At 42.0% G+C, this 12019-nt stretch overlaps 1 long non-coding RNA gene across 1 annotated transcript in view; it reads left to right on the top strand.

The window, feature by feature from the left end:
* The window catches only part of LOC118577445, a 28064-nt gene that overhangs the window by 7220 nt on the left and 8825 nt on the right, over positions 1 to 12019 (top strand). The window contains exon 2 of the long non-coding RNA XR_004944199.1: positions 11913 to 11997. This is a non-coding gene — a long non-coding RNA (uncharacterized LOC118577445). The remainder of the gene's footprint in view (positions 1 to 11912; positions 11998 to 12019) is intronic.

Below are 12019 nucleotides of genomic sequence, written 5' to 3'. Positions count from 1 at the left end.
GTGTCCCTGAAGTAACTTAGGATGCTTTGCGGAATAAATGGATTACTGAAATTGTATAATTAGCTCACCTGATATTAAAAAAAAAAAAAGTTATCCAGCCAAGAGAACTAAGAAACATCCTGGTCCTCTGATTTCCATAACTGCCCTTGGTGAAAAGATCTAATCAGTTAGTAAGACCACTCACAGTTTAAGTAAAGACTGTCTCACATTTTATTTTGAACCATAAATTTCACTTCAGTCGTGCACTTAGCAACTAGTCAGCTGAGCTGCATTGCTGGGGGGAATCTTACTGTGGCTGTCTAGCATTAGACGAGCACTGGCTGGGGGGGGGGGGCTTTTCAACGACTAGGATAAGCTTCCACTCTGTACAACCTGTGGCGGTCCATCCAGGCCTTGTCCACCCCACATCCACTTCCATTTGGCATACTACTCTGACTCAGAAATAAACTAAATAGAATGGCTTAGGTAATAATGATGTCCATGGTGATGATAAACAATAGTTTAAGTAATAAAAAAAAACACCCTAGGCCTACTTCAACTGGTACCAGGCTCTGTTGCCTTCAAACAGTTATAATCACATCTATTTTTTTTTTTTTAAAAAGGACACTGACCTGTTGTAAGAATGAAAAGCCATTTTATCAAGGGTTAAGAACCTTAGATAAGTCCAGGAGGTTCCCACTGCACTGCCATGGTCTGAATAACCCACACTGCTGAGCAAGCCAGGCCTCATAAGTAGTTGGCAACAGTAAGTTTTCTGTGGAGTGTGTGTAGTTCATTATCCTGATTTAATGTGGTAGGTTGAAGTCATTACCAAAGTGATCTTGAATATGCCCATCTATTCAACAGCATATCATGTGTTTCAGAGTCCATTTTAGGTTTTAATATTGGTCGTACCATGTGACTTTCTACAAATTATTTAGCATCTGCAAGCATTAGCTTCCTTGTTTGGAAGATGAGAAACATTCACCTAATATGTGTATATTGGATTCATCATATTGAGCCATGTTCTAAACACAATGATGTGACATTTATATGTGTGTGTGTGTGTGTGTGTGTGTGTGTGTGTGTGTGCATACACATATATACATAATTACATGTGACAGTATTGACCAAGTCTACATGGCTATGCCAATAGTGTCATGAGGGCTGGGAAATGATATTGGCAATGAACCAAAAGTATGCATTTGTCAGACAAGGGAGGAACAGGTCATCCCTCTCCAGTTAATGTATACAAGTGATGCATGGTGGCTGATTAGTTTGTATCGACTTGCTTTATAGTAACTAGATGACAAGTTACAAGGTCAGTCTAAGGCAAAATCGTGGAGAGGCTTATGGGCAATTTAAGTTTTCATTTGAAAGATTGGGAAGTCATCAAAAGTATTTAGCTAAAGAAAGAAACACAATAAAATTTGCTAATTAGGAAGCTCACTCTAGTAAAGAAGGGAGAGAGAGAGGAAGAGGGAGAGGGAGAGAGCAAGCACTTTGAGGCTGAAGAAGGTGAAGACCTGAACCCTAGCTCATCTGCAAACCATGAGAATAAGGTTCTGTAGAAGATGGGGTTATATTTGGGTATGGAGTGTTCTGCTAAGTTCCCCTAGCTAGTGGTGTTATCTTGGAAGGTTCTTGAGTGAGATGAGGCCTAGATTTAGGGGAGCAAATTACTGGAGGGGTGGCCTTGTGGCTATGTCGTATCCTAGGCTCCTCTTTCTATATCCCCTGGGCACCATGAAGGTGAGTAGCTTCTTCCCAGTGACCCCCTCCTTGCACGCCTTGCACCCCCCCCACCACGCCCAACCTAGGGTGGTAGCCATGAACTTCTGCTTTACCACAGGCCCAGAATCAGAAACAAGGCCTGTGGGATGAAGGCTCAGAAACTATGAACCAAAATAAATCCTGTTTTAAAGTTGTTTTCTCTAGTGTTTTGATCACAGCCAGAGAAAGCTAACATAATGGCACAGAGGTAAGAAAGGAGAGGCACCACCAACAAAGTTGTTAAGGAATTTGATCAGTGGTTACAATTCAGAAATAACACTTTTCCAGACATTCCTTGGTGTCCACATGCCCACCTATAAAGGCAGAAGAGGAACTCTCTGTTCACAAATTGCTACTTCCATCATGCCCTTCCATGTAATAATTAAGTAAATAATATAAAAATGACACCAGTAATGCCTAGTACTCCTATATGTGTTTACACCTGATTGGTTTGTCCTAAATCTTGAGTTTGCAGCCAAGTAAATTCTGTTCCACCATACCAAAAAGCTCATCAAGAAGGGTGACTCGGATTTGCTAACCTCATTGTGAGCCTCAGGTTCCACGGAGTTTGGCTTTATGCCTTGAAAATAGTCAGCTCTTCCAGGAATTCTGCTTTGTTGACCCAGATAGAACCCTAATCTTCTTGCCGGCCATTGACAGAAACTAGAACACCAGAGCTTGACAGAATTTTGAGATGCTGTTCAAAATTGCAGGATGTTTTGATAATCAGTCTGTTCTAATTGTGAACAAAATGGAACATTGAAACAAAAATGTATATTTCTATTTTATCAATTTCCCTGTGTAGGTCCTAGATCAACCAATGAGTTTTTAAAGCAAGCCAATTAACATGGGCAGTCACAGGATTACCATAGGATTATAAATGATAACTTTTATAAGCAAAATTAAATCTAGGAATTAATAAGGCCCCTAAGTAAGCAACTTTGGGCATATATTGCCCCTTCCACATCCCCAATCTGTCTTATTGTCTTGGATATATAGATGAACAGTTTTGAGTCTTAGAGTCAATACTTACCACTCCTTTTCTTGGGGAAGTATATGACATGTGATTAAGTTTTCAATGGCACGTGAGTGGCACCCAGTTCTTAGGTCATTTGTTGAAAGAAACTTTGCCTTGTTTATGGACCTTCCCAAAGGCAAAAGAGAGGGCCTAACATGAAGTGGAAAGGCTGGGACAGTGCCCAGGAGGCACGAGAGCAGCCGGATGGAAAAATGCGAATCTCTGAATGACTTGGTTTGGCAGAGATACTTCCTCAGTTCGAGTTATATGGAAGCCTCTGAGATTACGGTGGACTGATAACCAAGAGTAACAAAATTTGGGAATTCCATTCAATTGTTATCTCTTAGAAACCCCGAGGGCTTTCCCCAGTTTAGGATTTACTACTAAATTTTATCCTCGGCCTTCTTTTTCAGATGCTCCTTTTACTCACTCTCTCCCTCCTGCTTTCTCATCCTTACCACAAGCAATGTCTTCCTTTTCTTTTTTATTACTTTCTGACATACCATATATGTGTATCCTTCTTGTACGTGTGCATGCGCATGCGTGCATGCATGTCATTCCATCTTACCCAGAACTTCCTGATGTTTTCTCTCTATTCCATTCATTTTCAACAGCTAATTTTATGCTACTTCTCACTCTTTTTAGGCGGAATTGCCCAAAATCTCCTTTGCTTTCTAACATCTAAAGCTCTATTTGTTAAATATCAATTATTTATATATACTCATACAGACAATTATTTTATTCATTCTTGTATATGTCTATACAAAGTGCCCATAGTAGACCCTTATTAGATAGCTGTAAATGTGTGGGTAAATACAGAAAATGGCTGCCTTTCCCACCTTCAATGCTCTGGTAATAAACCAAGTTAGATGTATGCTTTTGATAAAGAGGGCATTATCACTGGGGAGAATTGATCCACAAAGAGAGACTCTGAATTTGCCTTTCACAGGATGCCGTGCCAATTACCTTTAACCTTCTTGCTGAATAGGTGCCATTCCCTTCTCATAGTTGAGGACACTATGGTTCAACAAGCTGTGGAGAGATAATCAAGCTCCCATGCACTTGTCAATAGTTGGGTAGAACATCCAGTTCACCTAGAATTCCCCTTCAAGCTCTAATCTGTGATGTCCCCTTTAGGAAGGAATGCGGACTTTGAATTTCTTAAGTACAATTTCCATGGTTACAGCCTGTAATCATAATCAAAAGCAAACATGTGGCCCCCATCCTTTTCTTCTTGGACACAACACAACAACTGCCAGAGACTGAAGAGAATGTCATCTCAGTAAGCAGCTGGGGTCACTTGGAAGGAGAAAACTGAAGAGAACTCATGAGGATCCGGCCACCACGTTCTACAGATGATAACAAGGAGACCAGCAGAGTTAAGGAGCTGGCCACACGGCTGGGAAAGAATCAGCCCCTAGCCCAGTGCCAGGCATATTACGTCATGCAGAGGCTACTCTGCAGGAACAGGGAAGGAGCACATGACTGTGTCTGCTATCAACATCTGAAAGAAGACTAGGAAAAGAGCCGTACTGCTGATGAACCCAGTGAAAGAAAGGAAACATTGAATTATTAAAACAAAGTCCAGGCTAGTACCAGCACGTGCAGACAGTAAAGGGTAATTTCTGGGACACCAAAGGAGGGTGAAGGGGAGGTGAGGATGCTGTGTTTAGAGTTATGGGCTCTGCTCTCTACCACTGGTGACTTTGGACAGGTCGGTTTGACCGGCAAGCCCCTCTGACTTCTCCTCTGTAAAACATAAATATTATCAGCCTTCGTAAGAGTCGAGGAGGATTCAGTGAAATTGTGTGAGACAAACTGGAGAAAACAAAAACCAAAACCAAAACAAAACCAAAACAACCTGCGTTCAGCTCTGTGGGGACCCAAACTGTCAATAGCTGCTCATCTCTAGAGGCCTATGAGGGCAAAGAATGATACTATTTAGTCATGCTCATCTCTTCTGTATTCTCTAGATATTGGCATAGAAGGATGTATAATACACACACACACACACACACACACACACACACACACACACACGATACAAATAAGTGAAAATGAGAACAGCGTCTAAAGCCCATGCAGTGAGATCCTGTGTCCTTTATTAAGGTTGATTTAACATTTGACCTTGAGGCCTGGGGAGATGGCTCAATGGATCCTATGCAAATATGCACAAAGACCTGAGTTTAAATCTCCTCCACCCATATAAATGCGGTTGTGGACTTATGTGACTATAATCCCAGCAATGGAGGTATGAAGGAGTGGCAGGTAGATCCTGGGAGCCTCTTGGCCAACCAGCCAGCCTAGTTGATGTCCTCCTCTGCCCTTCACATTTGCACACTTGCACATGAACCTTCACACAAATATGTGTACACACACACACACACACACACACTCACAGAGAGAGAGAGAGAGAGAGAGAGAGAGAGAACGATTTTTACCTTCAGTTTCTTAATAATTAAAGAAAAAAGAGTAAGAACTTTTGAAATATACCATATCCAGAAAATATTATGAAAGTCTGGAGTGGTTTTCCAAAGCAACACAGATTTTCAGATGTTGGAAAGTTTGGCACATACCTCCCATCACATCCTCTGCCACTGTTGCCTTATACACCATAGACAGTGTGGTCACCGAGAGATCAGGCTTCACTGAGATGCTCTAGGTGTGGGAAAAGGGATAAGGGAGTGGGATGGATGGGAACCTTGTCCTAGAACTCTTCAGCCATTGGTCAAGTGCCTGGTCTAACTCTGCCAGTGCTCCCCTTGTGGTGAGACAGAATTGACCTAGTTTAACATGGATAGCATGGATGTCTATAAGAGCAGACAATCAGCAGCAGGAAAAGAAGAGCAGAGCTGGGGTTTGGCACCTCTGACCCATGACTTTTCACATTCATGCTGATACTAAGAACACACAACTCGTCAAAAAGTAGAAAGAGAGGAACTGGGAACTGGGACCAGGTTGGCATGGGTACTGGCTTCAGAGTCTCTTTTCCAACCTGGGTCCAGGAGCTCTGCTGCCTCTTTTGACTTTTCTTTTTCACAAGATTCCCAGAATAAAGTCAGCAAGGAGGACTCTAACAACTGGTGTTGTTGAATTGTTGTTCTTGTTCTTATTTGAAGCAAACAGAGTAGGTTGGTGTCAGTCTCAAAGCCCAGGTAAGAGCAGTGGAGAATCACTAAGAGATACAAAGAAACTGGTAATAAGACCAGATTTCTTTTTCTATAAAAATTACCATGGTAGCAGTATGGAAATGATTTTGGAGCTTTAGTAACAAGCCACTCATCATTTTCCTCCATAATATTATTTTCCCTTTTTAATTTTTATTAATAATTTTTTAAAAATTGTCAGGCGGTGGTGCACACCTTTAATCCTAGCACTTGGGAGACAGAGGCAGGCAGGTCTCTGAGTTCCAGACCAGCCTGGTTTACAAAGCAAGTTCCAGGCCAGCCAGAACTGTTACACAGTGAAACCCTGTCTTAAAAACCAAAACAATCAAACAAACAAGGTCTTATATATTCCAGGCTAGCCTTGAACTTCACAATCAGTGAGAGTCTTGAAATTTTTAATCTTCCTTTAGCTACCTTCATACTGCTGTGGTTCCAGGCTTGTAATCAGCTTATGGGATTCTGGGGATCAAGCCTAAGGCTTTGGGGGTTACATGAGCACTCTACCAGCTGAGCCACACTCTTGGCCCTCCTTTTTAAAAAAGTAGTAAATTTGGTTGAGGCTAACCTGGAGCCAAAGATACTTAGTAAACAGCTTGATTAAAAAATACTGCCGGGCAGGAGGCAGAGCCAGACAGATAGATCACTGTGAGTTCAAGGCCAGCCTGGTCTACACAGTGAGATTCAGGACAGGCACCAAAACTACACAGAGAAACCCTGTCTTGAAAAACAAACAAACAAAAAAAAACAAAAACAAAACAAGAAACTATATTGTACATCTCTGCACAGTGGTGGGGGAAGTTGCCATTTCTCTTAAAAGTGCACACTACTCTGCTGAACTGTTCACCTGGACAGGAGTGCAGTGACGTCTTTAGGTCATTGCTGTGGTTGGTAAGGCAGCCCTTTGTTTGTCAATTAACATTTCAGTTCCATTAACACTAGAGCAATTTACAATAAACAGCTCTGATGGGAGATTACTGTTCCTTTGTTACATTAAAAAATATTGTTCTGGGATATAGCTCAATGATAGATGGCTTGCCTGGCATGTACAAGGCCCTGGGTTCTGTCTCTAGTGTGTCTGTCTGTCCATCTCTGTCTCTGTCTCTCTCTCTGTCTGTTTCACACACGTACACAAACACAGACAAACTAAATATCACAAATTTTTACATTTATGGGATAGCTTCAGAAAACAAATATTTCATTAAATGGAATTTTTCCTTAATTGAGGTAGTTTAATTCTGACTTCGTAAATTATTCTTTATGAATTGTCTCATGTTGAAGCCCAGACGTGGTGTTGCATGCCTGTAATCCTAGCTCTTGAGAAAGAGCTTAAGGTAGGACAATCACAAACTTGAGGCCAGTGTTGAGAGAGAGAGAGAGAGAGAGAGAGAGAGAGAGAGAGAGAGAGAGAGAGAGATTCCAGCCAGCATGGAGTAGATAGTCAGTTCCTACCTAGAACTAAATGAAGAGAGAGCATAGTGTATAAAATCGTAGAACTAGATAGTGATGCTGTCTGCTCCTTTTATATGTCCCGCCTCTTTTTACTCTGAAAGTTATACACATGCAACATCCACAGAATTTTGTAACTATGAAAACAGTGAGGGACCCTAGTAGGCCATTGCTTGTAACAGACCAAGAAGCAACTTGGTTTTTACTCTCAAAAAAAAAACAAAAAACAAAAACAAAAATCAAAAAAAAAAAAAACCTCTGGGTTTTAGTATGCGAAATTCCTTGCTGTATTACAGATATTAGGAGTCATCTAATCAGTGAAATGAGGCTGGAAAGAACAGCGTTTACCTTCGGAACATTTTGTTATTTGGCACAGTATTTCGCTTTGTGTTTACTGAAGAAAGAACAGCAAAAGAGAACGAGGCGAGCCAGTTACAAAGAAGCCTTAGTGTGACCAGCACGCTTTGCGATGGCTGCTGTGCAGCAGGGTCAGACTGAAGCTTGAAAAATTAAAGTTTCCCATGTACTTGGTATGAGCATTGTACAGCAGAAAAATAAGTTTTCAAAGAAGCCAAAAAGTGGTGTGTATTTCAGGTTTTAACAATATGCCTATTAATGTGCTAGTTCTCCCAAGAGAAATAATATTGACAATTCATCAAACATGTTTCAATTTGTCATGAGACAGCTGCTATAAACAAGTTAAAAATTACTTCTCTTGTGTGTGTGAGCATTTTGCCTGCATTTGTGCCTGTGTGTCATGTGAGTGCCTGGTGCCCATGGACACCAGGAGAGAGTATTGGATCCTTGGGACTGGAGTTAGAGATGGTCATGAGCCACGATGTGGGTGCTAGGAATTGAACCCAGGTCCCCTGGGAGGTGAACCAGTGCCCTGAACTGCTGAGCTAACTCTCCAGTCTGAGGAACAAAAAATTTTCAGCTGTCCCTGACCACTACCAAAATTTACATTCACTATCAAGCATTTCTATAACAGTCAACTCTCAAATAAATTCAAGTTTGGAAATATTTACGGAATGTCCCTGCTATGCCAGATGTTACATTAGGGTCTGGGGAAAGCCGACAGGGGGAGTGAGGCATGCACTGATCTTTACACAGGAAGCACTTTGAGGCACTGTGGGGCTGTCTTATCAGCCAGAAGGCTACGAGCACAGTGACCCTCTCTAGAGCATGAACATGTGACATTGCTCCATCTCTCCCCCATCCTTTCTTCATCTCTAATTCTTCACTAGTGATCCTCTTTTGAAACTCTTATTGAACAGATGAAAATGTAATGTGAATATTGAAGAGTATGTTATAATTATTAATGTTCTAAAACATTTAGCTTCTAACGGTCAGAATTTGAGGTGATAGCTGCCTTTTTATGTTACAGATAATCAAGGCATATTGTAACATCAAGTGCTATTTGGAGTACAGCCCCAGTCTTTTGAAAGTTTCTGTAGCATGTCCAGAGTATAGTTTTTCTTAGTAGATAACATTTACAGAGCTACCTATTTAGTCCTAAGCTGAATGTTTTTGATTGGAGAAGTATTCAAGAACTTATTAAATTCACCCTCCTTTTTCTTTCAAAGCTAAACTGGACCTACAGTTTTACAGTTGTCTGCATTATTTTGATATTGTTGCTAGGTCATTCTAGTCATTTTAGTGTGCTCAAAACTTTTCTTTGAAAAATGTCCCATCATAACCACACTGCTGTAAGTTGTCTCAGAGTATAAGTTCAATGGCCACAGCCCCCTTCTTTCTCACAGTAGGGGTTTAACATAGGAATTGGATCCCATGTTGAAAGTTAAAAAGTACTCCAATGATGATTTAGAACAGTCCCAGTAAGATAAATGTGAAGTTTTTTTTTTTTAAGTATTTTTATATTACTTTAAAAAACAAAAACAACTGAGAAACACTATAATTGCCAGGACAGTGTTTATTGACTTCATGGAATTGTACACTCATTTTCCCAAACCAAAAAGCTTTCAAGTAACAGCATACTGTGACTCTTGCTAGATTTGTCCCACAGTAAGAAAGTTCGCTTTGTGCCCCCCCCCCCCCCCCCGTTTTTCTTAAAAAAGTTTTTCTGACTGGCCAGGAACTTCAGAGTTCATAGTACTGATTTTTTTTAGACAGATGAAGCTGTAAAAAGTCCTGGGTCTGCATTTACAAGCTGAAGGCCACGGTAGTGCCTAGCCTTTCTGTTCCCATGTGCTCTTATTTGAATTTTTGTATTTCCAACACAGAGGTGTCAGAGTCCTGTACAATCTGAAGCCTAGGAATCTGGGGCTTTCTGAGAAGAGGAAGCAGAGGTGCAGCTGTCCTGGAGCAGGGCTTTTCTGAGTGCATGGGTTGCTTTTAGGTGGGCCTACATGTTAACTATGCATGTGTCTCCTCTCATACCCACCTCTTTCCAAATCACAGACGTATGGGAACTGTGCACTGCCTATAGATCATAGATGTGACTCAAACATATTACTGCCTGTTTTAAATGTTAAAGTCAAATTATTATTATTATTATTATTATTATTATTATTATTATTATTATACTCATGTGTATTATTTCAGCCACACTGTTAGAAAGCTCCATTTTAGTTCTATTGAAGAGCTTGCTTAACTGGGCATATATTCCTTGTGTACTTGACCTGAGTACAGCTGAACTGTCTCATTTGGCTTTTCACTTTCCCTAAAACTGGGGTATTGGCTCATACTGTGGACAATCCAACTGATTGTCATGTAAAGGAGAGCCAACAGCTTGGCTTCTTCTTTCCCAATGTCTCCCCTCATTCTGGGGGAAACAAATACCTATCTATATGTTGGGATTGCATGCAAAGATGGGCCTGGGGAGCCAGACTTCCATCATGGAAAGCCACTCATTTGCAGTCTCTGTGGCACTTAAACCCTTCAAACTACACACAGACCTCAGGAAAGTTACATCCGTCTAAACAAAGACATGTTGCTTAAGTTGTTATTATACACTCTGTGACATTACTTACACATCTACACATTCACGGTGCAATTATCTTCCCAACATGACAAATGACATCGGCCCTCTGTGACAGGCAGCAGCTTCAGGAAAAGTAGCACAAACATTGGGTAAAAAGGTTAAGGGCAAGACAACTCTTGGGTCTAGGAAAGGTTTTTCTCCTGCCTCCGGAATCTACAATAGGGTGTCAAAACTGTCCTCAAGTTGGGATCCCGCTTCTACAATGGAAATGGATCATGTGCTTGGCTGTGGAGAACATTGGGGAGACAGCAAGTGAAAGCAGTTCTCTCGATGGATGTACTTAAGAGTGCACAGCCCTCGGGACACAGCTAGCAATTGGTTAATTAGCCACCTCACTCACAAGCACCACTGGCTGCGCCCGCACCAAGTGCCGTCTGCAGATATGGTTAGGAGTTTGCCTCCACAGCATGTTGTGGTTGTTAAGCAGAAGTCAGATGAAACCTAGTCTGGACACATTTTTATTTTAAAAGACAGACAAAACGATCAGTCCTAAAGGGAGAAAATGACAACTACTTGGCAAAATAAAAGCAAATGAGGACAAATGATTCACACAAGTGCGGAAACCCATTTCTCTTGGTGGCAGAGCTGCCAAGACCGCAGGAGGGAGAAGAGGGAGAAGGGCAGAGACCCACGCAACGTGGTCTTCGGGTCTGCAAAGGTTTGGCCTTCCCATGGCTCAGAAGCTCTGGTGGCCATTTTCTTTCTCCTTTTCTTTCTTTCTTTGAGTAAAGGGAAAATAAAACGGAAAAGCGAAATCTCCCAGCACCAACAACTCGGCTCCTCCCCCAAAAGAAAAAAAAAAATTAAAGCGCAGGTACTAAACCCAATCCACATGCATCCTGCGAGGCTCCCGCAGTCAACTCGATTCCCTTTGGCGAGCCATGCCAAAGGAGACGCGATCTGGAAAAAATCAATCAGAGCTCACGCCCCGCGCCGCCGCCGCCGCCGCCGCCGCCGCAGTGGTCGGGAGTCAGGGCTGCAGGACGCTCTGCCGCAGTGCACGCTCGTCTCCTCGCTGCAACCGGCCAGCTCGGGTGAATAATGGAAGTACAGCGTGGAGACAATCAAGCTGATTTACCGCGCAAAATAACTCACTGCTTCAGTCCAGCTCTTCGATGTGCCACTTTAAATCACAAACGCGCGCACACAGATCCATAGGCGCTCACACATGCACAGTGCACGTGTGTGTGTGTGTGTGTGTGTGTGTGTGTGTGTGTGTGTGTGTTCGCTCGCGCGTGCGCGCCAGGACCAAGTGGAAGGATTCAGCTTAGCGTATGTGAAGGGGAAAACCAAAAGAGCCCGTCACTCCAGCCCAGTACCCCCATCTTTTGCAGCATGGGCAAGTTGGCGTAAAATAAAGTCTGAACAAAGCTAAAGTGTGAGAGAATCCAGCATTAAGGAACAGTCAGAAAAGACTGGGTTCTTTTGTAGGCAAAGTAAGATTTCCCTTTTTTTTTTTTTTAAACAGAAAGAAAAGGAATATCATTAACTGAGGGCAGATCTAAAATGACGCTTTTCAATGCAGGCGAGTGTTGAAGAATGCAATGGGAAGTTCCTGGGCGAACATCTGGTGAAGACATTCTAAGAACACATCTGAAATGAAGAAAGCAGTAAGAGTCTTCTTTTACAGAT

The sequence above is a fragment of the Onychomys torridus genome, chromosome 2, assembly GCF_903995425.1.
Source record: "Onychomys torridus chromosome 2, mOncTor1.1, whole genome shotgun sequence".
Taxonomy (NCBI): domain Eukaryota; kingdom Metazoa; phylum Chordata; class Mammalia; order Rodentia; family Cricetidae; genus Onychomys; species Onychomys torridus.
The sequence above is the reverse complement of the archived record's forward strand: the minus strand, read 5'-3'. Positions and strand labels throughout refer to the sequence as shown.